We start from the raw sequence: 15,158 nt of genomic DNA, 5'->3' as shown, positions 1-15,158 counted from the left end.
CACATGCAATAGTCATTTACAGTCAAAAAATTAAATATTACAAATTTATTATTTTTGACAATCTGTAGAAAGTTTGCAGGTCACGGGTCATCGTTTTTCATCAGAAAATTGATTTTTTCGACGGTAGAAAAATTGAATCAAAATGTCATTTGGATTGTGCCTCATGTTGAATAACTACTTTTTAAAGCCTCAATGTGACCAAAATTGACATTTTTACAGTCTTTTTCTCCTACTCAGAAGCTTCTATTTTCACCAATTTCAGGCATTAAAATGACTCTAAACACACGTATTTCAGTTCCAAAAGTGATAATTCACATGCAATAGTCATTTACAGACAAAAAATTAAATATTACAAATTTATTATTTTTTAACATCTGGAGAAAGTTTGACAGGTCACGGGTCATCGTTTTTCATCAGAAAATTGATTTTTTCGACTGTAGAAAAATTGAATCAAAATGTCATTTGGATTGTGCCTCATGTTGAATAACTACTTTTTAAAGCCTCAATGTGACCAAAATTGACATTTTTACAGACTTTTTCTCCTACTTAGAAGCTTCTATTTTGACCAATTTCAGGCATTAAAATGACTCTAAACACACTTATTTTTGTTCCAAAAGTGATAAGTCACATACAATAGTCATTTACAGTCAAAAAATTCAATATTAAAAAATTACAATTTTTGACCATCTGGAGAAAATTCGACAGGTCACGGGTCATCGTTTTTCATCAGAAAATAGATTTTTTTCGACTAGAAAAATTGAATCAAAATGTCATTTGGATTGTGCCTCATGTTGAATAACTACTTTTTAAAGCCTCAATGTGACCAAAATTGACATTTTTACCGACTTTTTCTCCTACTCAGAAGCTTCTATTTTCACCAATTTCAGGCATTAAAATGACTTTAAACACACTTATTTTAGTTCCAAAAGTGATAATTCACATGCAATAGTCATTTACAGTCAAAAAATTTAATATTACAAATTTATTATTTTTGACCATCTGAAGAAAGTTTGACAGGTCACGGGTAATCGTTTTTCATCAGAAAATAGATTTTTTTCGACTGTAGAAAAATTGAATCAAAATGTCATTTGGATTGTGCCTCATGTTGAATAACTACTTTTTAAAGCCTCAATGTGATCAAAATTGACATTTTTACAGACTTTTTCTCCTACTCAGAAGCTTCTATTTTCACCAATTTCAGGCATTAAAATGACTCTAAACACACTTATTTTTGTTCCAAAAGTGATAATTCACATGCAATAGTCATTTACAGTCAAAAAATTTAATATTACAAATTTATTATTTTTTAACATCTGGAGAAAGTTTGACAGGTCACGGGTCATAGTTTTTCATCAGAAAATTGATTTTTTCGACTGTAGAAAAATTGAATCAAAATGTCATTTGGATTGTGCCTCATGTTGAATAACTACTTTTTAAAGCCTCAATGTGACCAAAATTGACATTTTTACAGACTTTTTCTCCTACTTAGAAGCTTCTATTTTAACCAATTTCAGGCATTAAAATGACTCTAAACACACTTATTTTTGTTCCAAAAGTGATAAGTCACATACAATAGTCATTTACAGTCAAAAAATTCAATATTAAAAAATTACAATTTTTGACCATCTGGAGAAAATTTGACAGGTCACGGGTCATCGTTTTTCATCAGAAAACTGATTTTTTCGACTGTAGAAAAATTGAATCAAAATGTCATTTGGATTGTGCCTCATGTTGAATAACTACTTTTTAAAGCCTCAATGTGACCAAAATTGACATTTTTACAGAGTTTTTCTCCTACTCAGAAGATTCTATTTTCACCAATTTCAGGCATTAAAATGACTCTAAACACACTTATTTTTCTTCCAAAAGTGACAATTCACATGCAATAGTCATTTACAGTCAAAAAATTAAATATTACAAATTTATTATTTTTGACCATCTGTAGAAAGTTTGACAGGTCACGGGTCATCGTTTTTCATCAGAAAATTGATTTTTTCGACTGTAGAAAAATTGAATCAAAATGTCATTTGGATTGTGCCTCTTGTTGAATAATCACTTTTTAAAGCCTCAATGTGACCAAAATTGACATTTTTACAGACTTTTTCTCCTACTCAGAAGCTTCTATTTTCACCAATTTCAGGCATTAATATGACTCTAAACACACTTATTTTAGTTCCAAAAGTGATAATTCACATGCAATAGTCATTTACAGTCAAAAAATTAAATATTACAAATTTATTATTTTTGACAATCTGTAGAAAGTTTGCAGGTCACGGGTCATCGTTTTTCATCAGAAAATTGATTTTTTCGACGGTAGAAAAATTGAATCAAAATGTCATTTGGATTGTGCCTCATGTTGAATAACTACTTTTTAAAGCCTCAATGTGACCAAAATTGACATTTTTACAGTCTTTTTCTCCTACTCAGAAGCTTCTATTTTCACCAATTTCAGGCATTAAAATGACTCTAAACACACGTATTTCAGTTCCAAAAGTGATAATTCACATGCAATAGTCATTTACAGACAAAAAATTAAATATTACTAATTTATTATTTTTTAACATCTGGAGAAAGTTTGACAGGTCACGGGTCATCGTTTTTCATCAGAAAATTGATTTTTTCGACTGTAGAAAAATTGAATCAAAATGTCATTTGGATTGTGCCTCATGTTGAATAACTACTTTTTAAAGCCTCAATGTGACCAAAATTGACATTTTTACAGACTTTTTCTCCTACTTAGAAGCTTCTATTTTGACCAATTTCAGGCATTAAAATGACTCTAAACACACTTATTTTTGTTCCAAAAGTGATAAGTCACATACAATAGTCATTTACAGTCAAAAAATTCAATATTAAAAAATTACAATTTTTGACCATCTGGAGAAAATTCGACAGGTCACGGGTCATCGTTTTTCATCAGAAAATTGATTTTTTCGACTGTAGAAAAATTGAATCAAAATGTCATTTGTATTGTGCCTCATGTTGAATAACTACTTTTTAAAGCCTCAATGTGACCAAAATTGACATTTTTACAGAGTTTTTCTCCTTTTCAGAAGATTCTATTTTCACCAATTTCAGGCATTAAAATGACTCTAAACACACTTATTTTTCTTCCAAAAGTGACAATTCACATGCAATAGTCATTTACAGTCAAAAAATTAAATATTACAAATTTATTATTTTTGACCATCTGTAGAAAGTTTGACAGGTCACGGGTCATCGTTTTTCATCAGAAAATTGATTTTTTCGACTGTAGAAAAATTGAATCAAAATGTCATTTGGATTGTGCCTCATGTTGAATAACTACTTTTTAAAGCCTCAATGTGACCAAAATTGACATTTTTACAGACTTTTTCTCCTACTCAGAAGCTTCTATTTTCACCAATTTCAGGCATTAAAATGACTCTAAACACACTTATTTTAGTTCCAAAAGTGATAATTCACATGCAATAGTCATTTACAGTCAAAAAATTAAATATTACAAATTTATTATTTTTTAACATCTGGAGAAAGTTTGACAGGTCACGGGTCATCGTTTTTCATCAGAAAATTGATTTTTTCGACTGTAGAAAAATTGAATCAAAATGTCATTTGGATTGTGCCTCATGTTGAATAACTACTTTTTAAAGCCTCAATGTGACCAAAATTGACATTTTTACAGACTTTTTCTCCTACTTAGAAGCTTCTATTTTGACCAATTTCAGGCATTAAAATGACTCTAAACACACTTATTTTTGTTCCAAAAGTGATAAGTCACATACAATAGTCATTTACAGTCAAAAAATTCAATATTAAAAAATTACAATTTTTGACCATCTGGAGAAAATTCGACAGGTCACGGGTCATCGTTTTTCATCAGAAAATAGATTTTTTTCGACTGTAGAAAAATTTAATCAAAATGTCATTTGGATTGTGCCTCATGTTGAATAACTACTTTTTAAAGCCTCAATGTGACCAAAATTGACATTTTTACAGACTTTTTCTCCTACTCAGAAGCTTCTATTTTCACCAATTTCAGGCATTAAAATGACTCTAAACACACTTATTTTTGTTCCAAAAGTGATAATTCACATGCAATAGTCATTTACAGTCAAAAAATTCAATATTAAAAAATTACAATTTTTGACCATCTGGAGAAAATTCGACAGGTCACGGGTCATCGTTTTTCATCAGAAAATAGATTTTTTTCGACTGTAGAAAAATTTAATCAAAATGTCATTTGGATTGTGCCTCATGTTGAATAACTACTTTTTAAAGCCTCAATGTGACCAAAATTGACATTTTTACAGACTTTTTCTCCTACTTAGAAGCTTCTATTTTGACCAATTTCAGGCATTAAAATGACTCTAAACACACTTATTTTTGTTCCAAAAGTGATAAGTCACATACAATAGTCATTTACAGTCAAAAAATTCAATATTAAAAAATTACAATTTTTGACCATCTGGAGAAAATTCGACAGGTCACGGGTCATCGTTTTTCATCAGAAAATTGATTTTTTCGACTGTAGAAAAATTGAATCAAAATGTCATTTGTATTGTGCCTCATGTTGAATAACTACTTTTTAAAGCCTCAATGTGACCAAAATTGACATTTTTACAGAGTTTTTCTCCTTTTCAGAAGATTCTATTTTCACCAATTTCAGGCATTAAAATGACTCTAAACACACTTATTTTTCTTCCAAAAGTGACAATTCACATGCAATAGTCATTTACAGTCAAAAAATTAAATATTACAAATTTATTATTTTTGACCATCTGTAGAAAGTTTGACAGGTCACGGGTCATCGTTTTTCATCAGAAAATTGATTTTTTCGACTGTAGAAAAATTGAATCAAAATGTCATTTGGATTGTGCCTCATGTTGAATAACTACTTTTTAAAGCCTCAATGTGACCAAAATTGACATTTTTACAGACTTTTTCTCCTACTCAGAAGCTTCTATTTTCACCAATTTCAGGCATTAAAATGACTCTAAACACACTTATTTTAGTTCCAAAAGTGATAATTCACATGCAATAGTCATTTACAGTCAAAAAATTAAATATTACAAATTTATTATTTTTTAACATCTGGAGAAAGTTTGACAGGTCACGGGTCATCGTTTTTCATCAGAAAATTGATTTTTTCGACTGTAGAAAAATTGAATCAAAATGTCATTTGGATTGTGCCTCATGTTGAATAACTACTTTTTAAAGCCTCAATGTGACCAAAATTGACATTTTTACAGACTTTTTCTCCTACTTAGAAGCTTCTATTTTGACCAATTTCAGGCATTAAAATGACTCTAAACACACTTATTTTTGTTCCAAAAGTGATAAGTCACATACAATAGTCATTTACAGTCAAAAAATTCAATATTAAAAAATTACAATTTTTGACCATCTGGAGAAAATTCGACAGGTCACGGGTCATCGTTTTTCATCAGAAAATAGATTTTTTTCGACTGTAGAAAAATTTAATCAAAATGTCATTTGGATTGTGCCTCATGTTGAATAACTACTTTTTAAAGCCTCAATGTGACCAAAATTGACATTTTTACAGACTTTTTCTCCTACTCAGAAGCTTCTATTTTCACCAATTTCAGGCATTAAAATGACTCTAAACACACTTATTTTTGTTCCAAAAGTGATAATTCACATGCAATAGTCATTTAAAGTCAAAAAATTTATTATTACAAATTTATTATTTTTGACCATCTGGAGAAAGTTTGACAGGTCACGGGTCATCGTTTTTCGTCAGAAAATTGATTTTTTCGACTGTAGAAAAATTGAATCAAAATGTCATTTGGATTGTGCCTCATGTTGAATAACTACTTTTTAAAGCCTCAATGTGACCAAAATTGACATTTTTACAGAGTTTTTCTCCTACTCAGAAGCTTCTATTTTCACCCATTTCAGGCATAAAATGACTCTAAACACACTTATTTTTATTCCAAAAGTGACAATTCACATGCAATAGTCATTTACAGTCAAAAAAATAAATATTACAAATTTATTATTTTTGACCATCTGGAGAAAGTTTGACAGGTCACGGGTCATCGTTTTTCGTCAGAAAATTGATTTTTTCGACTGTAGAAAAATTGAATCAAAATGTCATTTGGATTGTGCCTCATGTTGAATAACTACTTTTTAAAGCCTCAATGTGACCAAAATTGACATTTTTACAGAGTTTTTCTCCTACTCAGAAGCTTCTATTTTGACCAATTTCAGGCATTAAAATGACTCTAAACACACTTATTTTTGTTCCAAAAGTGATAATTCACATGCAATAGTCATTTACAGTCAACAAATGCAATATTAAAAATTTACCATTTTTGACCATCTGGAGAAAATTCGACAGGTCACGGGGTCATCGTTTTTCATCAGAAAATTGATTTTTTCGACTGTAGAAAAATTGAATCAAAATGTCATTTGGATTGTGCCTCATGTTGAATAACTACTTTTTAAAGCCTCAATGTGACCAAAATTGACATTTTTACCGACTTTTTCTCCTACTCAGAAGCTTCTATTCTCACCAATTTCAGGCATTAAAATGACTCTAAACACACTTATTTTTATTCCAAAAGTGACAATTCACATGCAATAGTCATTTACAGTCAAAAAATTCAATATTAAAAAGTTACCATTTTTGACCATCTGGAGAAAATTCGACTGGTCACGGGTCATCATTTTTCATCAGAAAATTGATTTTTTTGGACTGTAGAAAAATTAATTCAAAATGTCATTTGGATTGTGCCTCGTGTTAAATAACTAATTTTTAAAGCCTCAATGTGACCAAAATTGACATTTTTACAGAGTTTTTCTCCTTTTCAGAAGATTCTATTTTCACCAATTTCAGGCATTAAAATGACTCTAAACACACTTATTTTTCTTCCAAAAGTGACAATTCACATGCAATAGTCATTTACAGTCAAAAAATTAAATATTACAAATTTATTATTTTTGACCATCTGTAGAAAGTTTGACAGGTCACGGGTCATCGTTTTTCATCAGAAAATTGATTTTTTCGACTGTAGAAAAATTGAATCAAAATGTCATTTGGATTGTGCCTCTTGTTGAATAATCACATTTTAAAGCCTCAATGTGACCAAAATTGACATTTTTACAGACTTTTTCTCCTACTCAGAAGCTTCTATTTTCACCAATTTCAGGCATTAAAATGACTCTAAACACACTTATTTTAGTTCCAAAAGTGATAATTCACATGCAATAGTCATTTACAGTCAAAAAATTAAATATTACAAATTTATTATTTTTTAACATCTGGAGAAAGTTTGACAGGTCACGGGTCATCGTTTTTCATCAGAAAATTGATTTTTTCGACTGTAGAAAAATTGAATCAAAATGTCATTTGGATTGTGCCTCATGTTGAATAACTACTTTTTAAAGCCTCAATGTGACCAAAATTGACATTTTTACAGACTTTTTCTCCTACTTAGAAGCTTCTATTTTGACCAATTTCAGGCATTAAAATGACTCTAAACACACTTATTTTTGTTCCAAAAGTGATAAGTCACATACAATAGTCATTTACAGTCAAAAAATTCAATATTAAAAAATTACAATTTTTGACCATCTGGAGAAAATTCGACAGGTCACGGGTCATCGTTTTTCATCAGAAAATAGATTTTTTTTGACTGTAGAAAAATTGAATCAAATTGTGCCTCATGTTGAATAACTACTTTTTAAAGCCTCAATGTGACCAAAATTGACATTTTTACAGACTTTTTCTCCTACTTAGAAGCTTCTATTTTGACCAATTTCAGGCATTAAAATGACTCTAAACACACTTATTTTTGTTCCAAAAGTGATAATTCACATGCAATAGTCATTTACAGTCAAAACATTCAATATTAAAAAATTACCATTTTTGACCATCTGGAGAAAATTCAACAGGTCACGGGTCATCATTTTTCATCAGAAAATTGATTTTTTGGACTGTAGAAAAATTAATTCAAAATGTCATTTGGATTGTGCCTCGTGTTAAATAACTACTTTTTAAAGCCTCAATGTGACCAAAATTGACATTTTTACAGACTTTTTATCCTACTCAGAAGCTTCTATTTTCACCAATTTCAGGCATTAAAATGACTCTAAACACACTTATTTTAGTTCCAAAAGTGATAATTCACATGCAATAGTCATTTACAGTCAAAAAATTTAATATTACAAATTTATTATTTTTGACCATCTGAAGAAAGTTTGACAGGTCACGGGTAATCGTTTTTCATCAGAAAATAGATTTTTTTCGACTGTAGAAAAATTGAATCAAAATGTCATTTGGATTGTGCCTCATGTTGAATAACTACTTTTTAAAGCCTCAATGTGACTAAAATTGACATTTTTACAGACTTTTTTCCTACTCAGAAGCTTCAATTTTGACCAATTTCAGGCATTAAAATGACTCTAAACACACTTATTTTTGTTCCAAAAGTGATAATTCACATGCAATAGTCATTTACAGTCAAAAAATACAAGATTAAAAAATGACCATTTTTGACCATCTGGAGAAAATTCGACAGGTCACGGGTCATCGTTTTTCATCAGAAAATTGATTTTTTGGACTGTAGAAAAATTAATTCAAAATGTCATTTGGATTGTGCCTCATGTTGAATAACTACTTTTTAAAGCCTCAATGTGACCAAAATTGACATTTTTACCGACTTTTTCTCCTACTCAGAAGCTTCTATTTTCACCAATTTCAGGCATTAAAATGACTCTAAACACACTTATTTTAGTTCCAAAAGTGATAATTCACATGCAATAGTCATTTACAGTCAAAAAATTTAATATTACAAATTTATTATTTTTGACCATCTGAAGAAAGTTTGACAGGTCACGGGTAATCGTTTTTCATCAGAAAATAGATTTTTTTCGACTGTAGAAAAATTGAATCAAAATGTCATTTGGATTGTGCCTCATGTTGAATAACTACTTTTTAAAGCCTCAATGTGATCAAAATTGACATTTTTACAGACTTTTTCTCCTACTCAGAAGCTTCTATTTTCACCAATTTCAGGCATTAAATGACTCTAAACACACTTATTTTTATTCCAAAAGTGACAATTCACATGCAATAGTCATTTACAGTCAAAAAATTTAATATTACAAATTTATTATTTTTGACCATCTGTAGAAAGTTTGACAGGTCACGGGTCATCGTTTTTCATCAGAAAATTGATTTTTTCGACTGTAGAAAAATTGAATCAAACATGTCATTTGGATTGTGCCTCATGTTGAATAACTACTTTTTAAAGCCTCAATGTGACCAAAATTGACATTTTTACAGATTTTTTCTCCTACTCAGAAGCCTCTATTTTCACCAATTTCAGGCATAAAATGACTCTAAACACACTTATTTTTATTCCAAAAGTGACAATTCACATGCAATAGTCATTTACAGTCAAAAAATTTAATATTACAAATTTATTATTTTTGACCATCTGTAGAAAGTTTGACAGGTCACGGGTCATCGTTTTTCATCAGAAAATTGATTTTTTCGACTGTAGAAAAATTGAATCAAACATGTCATTTGGATTGTGCCTCATGTTGAATAACTACTTTTTAAAGCCTCAATGTGACCAAAATTGACATTTTTACAGACTTTTTCTCCTACTCAGAAGCCTCTATTTTCACCAATTTCAGGCATAAAATGACTCTAAACACACTTATTTTTATTCCAAAAGTGACAATTCACATGCAATAGTCATTTACAGTCAAAAAATTTAATATTACAAATTTATTATTTTTGACCATCTGAAGAAAGTTTGACAGGTCACGGGTAATCGTTTTTCATCAGAAAATAGATTTTTTTCGACTGTAGAAAAATTGAATCAAAATGTCATTTGGATTGTGCCTCATGTTGAATAACTACTTTTTAAAGCCTCAATGTGATCAAAATTGACATTTTTACAGACTTTTTCTCCTACTCAGAAGCCTCTATTTTCACCAATTTCAGGCATAAAATGACTCTAAACACACTTATTTTTATTCCAAAAGTGACAATTCACATGCAATAGTCATTTACAGTCAAAAAATTTAATATTACAAATTTATTATTTTTGACCATCTGTAGAAAGTTTGACAGGTCACGGGTCATCGTTTTTCATCAGAAAATTGATTTTTTCGACTGTAGAAAAATTGAATCAAACATGTCATTTGGATTGTGCCTCATGTTGAATAACTACTTTTTAAAGCCTCAATGTGACCAAAATTGACATTTTTACAGACTTTTTCTCCTACTCAGAAGCCTCTATTTTCACCAATTTCAGGCATAAAATGACTCTAAACACACTTATTTTTATTCCAAAAGTGACAATTCACATGCAATAGTCATTTACAGTCAAAAAAATAAATATTACAAATTTATTATTTTTGACCATCTGTAGAAAATTTGACAGGTCACGGGTCATCGTTTTTCATCAGAAAATTGATTTTTTCGACTGTAGAAAAATTGAATCAAAATGTCATTTGGATTGTGCCTCATGTTGAATAACTACTTTTTAAAGCCTCAATGTGACCAAAATTGACATTTTTACAGTCTTTTTCTCCTACTCAGAAGCTTCTATTTTCACCAATTTCAGGCATTAAAATGACTCTAAACACACGTATTTCAGTTCCAAAAGTGATAATTCACATGCAATAGTCATTTACAGACAAAAAATTAAATATTACAAATTTATTATTTTTTAACATCTGGAGAAAGTTTGACAGGTCACGGGTCATCGTTTTTCATCAGAAAATTGATTTTTTCGACTGTAGAAAAATTGAATCAAAATGTCATTTGGATTGTGCCTCATGTTGAATAACTACTTTTTAAAGCCTCAATGTGACCAAAATTGACATTTTTACAGACTTTTTCTCCTACTTAGAAGCTTCTATTTTGACCAATTTCAGGCATTAAAATGACTCTAAACACACTTATTTTTGTTCCAAAAGTGATAAGTCACATACAATAGTCATTTACAGTCAAAAAATTCAATATTAAAAAATTACAATTTTTGACCATCTGGAGAAAATTCGACAGGTCACGGGTCATCGTTTTTCATCAGAAAATAGATTTTTTTCGACTAGAAAAATTGAATCAAAATGTCATTTGGATTGTGCCTCATGTTGAATAACTACTTTTTAAAGCCTCAATGTGACCAAAATTGACATTTTTACCGACTTTTTCTCCTACTCAGAAGCTTCTATTTTCACCAATTTCAGGCATTAAAATGACTTTAAACACACTTATTTTAGTTCCAAAAGTGATAATTCACATGCAATAGTCATTTACAGTCAAAAAATTTAATATTACAAATTTATTATTTTTGACCATCTGAAGAAAGTTTGACAGGTCACGGGTAATCGTTTTTCATCAGAAAATAGATTTTTTTCGACTGTAGAAAAATTGAATCAAAATGTCATTTGGATTGTGCCTCATGTTGAATAACTACTTTTTAAAGCCTCAATGTGATCAAAATTGACATTTTTACAGACTTTCTCCTACTCAGAAGCTTCTATTTTCACCAATTTCAGGCATTAAAATGACTCTAAACACACTTATTTTTGTTCCAAAAGTGATAATTCACATGCAATAGTCATTTACGTCAAAAAATTTAATATTACAAATTTATTATTTTTTAACATCTGGAGAAAGTTTGACAGGTCACGGGTCATAGTTTTTCATCAGAAAATTGATTTTTTCGACTGTAGAAAAATTGAATCAAAATGTCATTTGGATTGTGCCTCATGTTGAATAACTACTTTTTAAAGCCTCAATGTGACCAAAATTTACATTTTTACAGACTTTTTCTCCTACTTAGAAGCTTCTATTTTAACCAATTTCAGGCATTAAAATGACTCTAAACACACTTATTTTTGTTCCAAAAGTGATAAGTCACATACAATAGTCATTTACAGTCAAAAAATTCAATATTAAAAAATTACAATTTTTGACCATCTGGAGAAAATTTGACAGGTCACGGGTCATCGTTTTTCATCAGAAAATTGATTTTTTCGACTGTAGAAAAATTGAATCAAAATGTCATTTGGATTGTGCCTCATGTTGAATAGCTACTTTTTAAAGCCTCAATGTGACCAAAATTGACATTTTTACAGAGTTTTTCTCCTACTCAGAAGATTCTATTTTCACCAATTTCAGGCATTAAAATGACTCTAAACACACTTATTTTTCTTCCAAAAGTGACAATTCACATGCAATAGTCATTTACAGTCAAAAAATTAAATATTACAAATTTATTATTTTTGACCATCTGTAGAAAGTTTGACAGGTCACGGGTCATCGTTTTTCATCAGAAAATTGTTTTTTTCGACTGTAGAAAAATTGAATCAAAATGTCATTTGGATTGTGCCTCTTGTTGAATAATCACTTTTTAAAGCCTCAATGTGACCAAAATTGACATTTTTACAGACTTTTTCTCCTACTCAGAAGCTTCTATTTTCACCAATTTCAGGCATTAAAATGACTCTAAACACACTTATTTTAGTTCCAAAAGTGATAATTCACATGCAATAGTCATTTACAGTCAAAAAATTAAATATTACAAATTTATTATTTTTGACAATCTGTAGAAAGTTTGCAGGTCACGGGTCATCGTTTTTCATCAGAAAATTGATTTTTTCGACGGTAGAAAAATTGAATCAAAATGTCATTTGGATTGTGCCTCATGTTGAATAACTACTTTTTAAAGCCTCAATGTGACCAAAATTGACATTTTTACAGACTTTTTCTCCTACTTAGAAGCTTCTATTTTAACCAATTTCAGGCATTAAAATGACTCTAAACACACTTATTTTTGTTCCAAAAGTGATAATTCACATGCAATAGTCATTTACAGTCAAAAAATTAAATATTACAAATTTATTATTTTTTAACATCTGGAGAAAGTTTGACAGGTCACGGGTCATCGTTTTTCATCAGAAAATTGATTTTTTCGACTGTAGAAAAATTGAATCAAAATGTCATTTGGATTGTGCCTCATGTTGAATAACTACTTTTTAAAGCCTCAATGTGACCAAAATTGACATTTTTACAGACTTTTTCTCCTACTTAGAAGCTTCTATTTTGACCAATTTCAGGCATTAAAATGACTCTAAACACACTTATTTTTGTTCCAAAAGTGATAAGTCACATACAATAGTCATTTACAGTCAAAAAATTCAATATTAAAAAATTACAATTTTTGACCATCTGGAGAAAATTCGACAGGTCACGGGTCATCGTTTTTCATCAGAAAATAGATTTTTTTCGACTAGAAAAATTGAATCAAAATGTCATTTGGATTGTGCCTCATGTTGAATAACTACTTTTTAAAGCCTCAATGTGACCAAAATTGACATTTTTACCGACTTTTTCTCCTACTCAGAAGCTTCTATTTTCACCAATTTCAGGCATTAAAATGACTTTAAACACACTTATTTTAGTTCCAAAAGTGATAATTCACATGCAATAGTCATTTACAGTCAAAAAATTTAATATTACAAATTTATTATTTTTGACCATCTGAAGAAAGTTTGACAGGTCACGGGTAATCGTTTTTCATCAGAAAATAGATTTTTTTCGACTGTAGAAAAATTGAATCAAAATGTCATTTGGATTGTGCCTCATGTTGAATAACTACTTTTTAAAGCCTCAATGTGATCAAAATTGACATTTTTACAGACTTTTTCTCCTACTCAGAAGCTTCTATTTTCACCAATTTCAGGCATTAAAATGACTCTAAACACACTTATTTTTGTTCCAAAAGTGATAATTCACATGCAATAGTCATTTACAGTCAAAAAATTTAATATTACAAATTTATTATTTTTTAACATCTGGAGAAAGTTTGACAGGTCACGGGTCATAGTTTTTCATCAGAAAATTGATTTTTTCGACTGTAGAAAAATTGAATCAAAATGTCATTTGGATTGTGCCTCATGTTGAATAACTACTTTTTAAAGCCTCAATGTGACCAAAATTGACATTTTTACAGACTTTTTCTCCTACTTAGAAGCTTCTATTTTAACCAATTTCAGGCATTAAAATGACTCTAAACACACTTATTTTTGTTCCAAAAGTGATAAGTCACATACAATAGTCATTTACAGTCAAAAAATTCAATATTAAAAAATTACAATTTTTGACCATCTGGAGAAAATTTGACAGGTCACGGGTCATCGTTTTTCATCAGAAAACTGATTTTTTCGACTGTAGAAAAATTGAATCAAAATGTCATTTGGATTGTGCCTCATGTTGAATAACTACTTTTTAAAGCCTCAATGTGACCAAAATTGACATTTTTACAGAGTTTTTCTCCTACTCAGAAGATTCTATTTTCACCAATTTCAGGCATTAAAATGACTCTAAACACACTTATTTTTCTTCCAAAAGTGACAATTCACATGCAATAGTCATTTACAGTCAAAAAATTAAATATTACAAATTTATTATTTTTGACCATCTGTAGAAAGTTTGACAGGTCACGGGTCATCGTTTTTCATCAGAAAATTGATTTTTTCGACTGTAGAAAAATTGAATCAAAATGTCATTTGGATTGTGCCTCTTGTTGAATAATCACTTTTTAAAGCCTCAATGTGACCAAAATTGACATTTTTACAGACTTTTTCTCCTACTCAGAAGCTTCTATTTTCACCAATTTCAGGCATTAATATGACTCTAAACACACTTATTTTAGTTCCAAAAGTGATAATTCACATGCAATAGTCATTTACAGTCAAAAAATTAAATATTACAAATTTATTATTTTTGACAATCTGTAGAAAGTTTGCAGGTCACGGGTCATCGTTTTTCATCAGAAAATTGATTTTTTCGACGGTAGAAAAATTGAATCAAAATGTCATTTGGATTGTGCCTCATGTTGAATAACTACTTTTTAAAGCCTCAATGTGACCAAAATTGACATTTTTACAGTCTTTTTCTCCTACTCAGAAGATTCTATTTTCACCAATTTCAGGCATTAAAATGACTCTAAACACACGTATTTCAGTTCCAAAAGTGATAATTCACATGCAATAGTCATTTACAGACAAAAAATTAAATATTACTAATTTATTATTTTTTAACATCTGGAGAAAGTTTGACAGGTCACGGGTCATCGTTTTTCATCAGAAAATTGATTTTTTCGACTGTAGAAAAATTGAATCAAAATGTC

Source organism: Triturus cristatus, chromosome 8 (genome assembly GCF_964204655.1).
Source record: "Triturus cristatus chromosome 8, aTriCri1.1, whole genome shotgun sequence".
NCBI classification, from domain to species: Eukaryota; Metazoa; Chordata; class Amphibia; order Caudata; family Salamandridae; genus Triturus; species Triturus cristatus.
The sequence above is the reverse complement of the archived record's forward strand: the minus strand, read 5'-3'. Positions refer to the sequence as shown.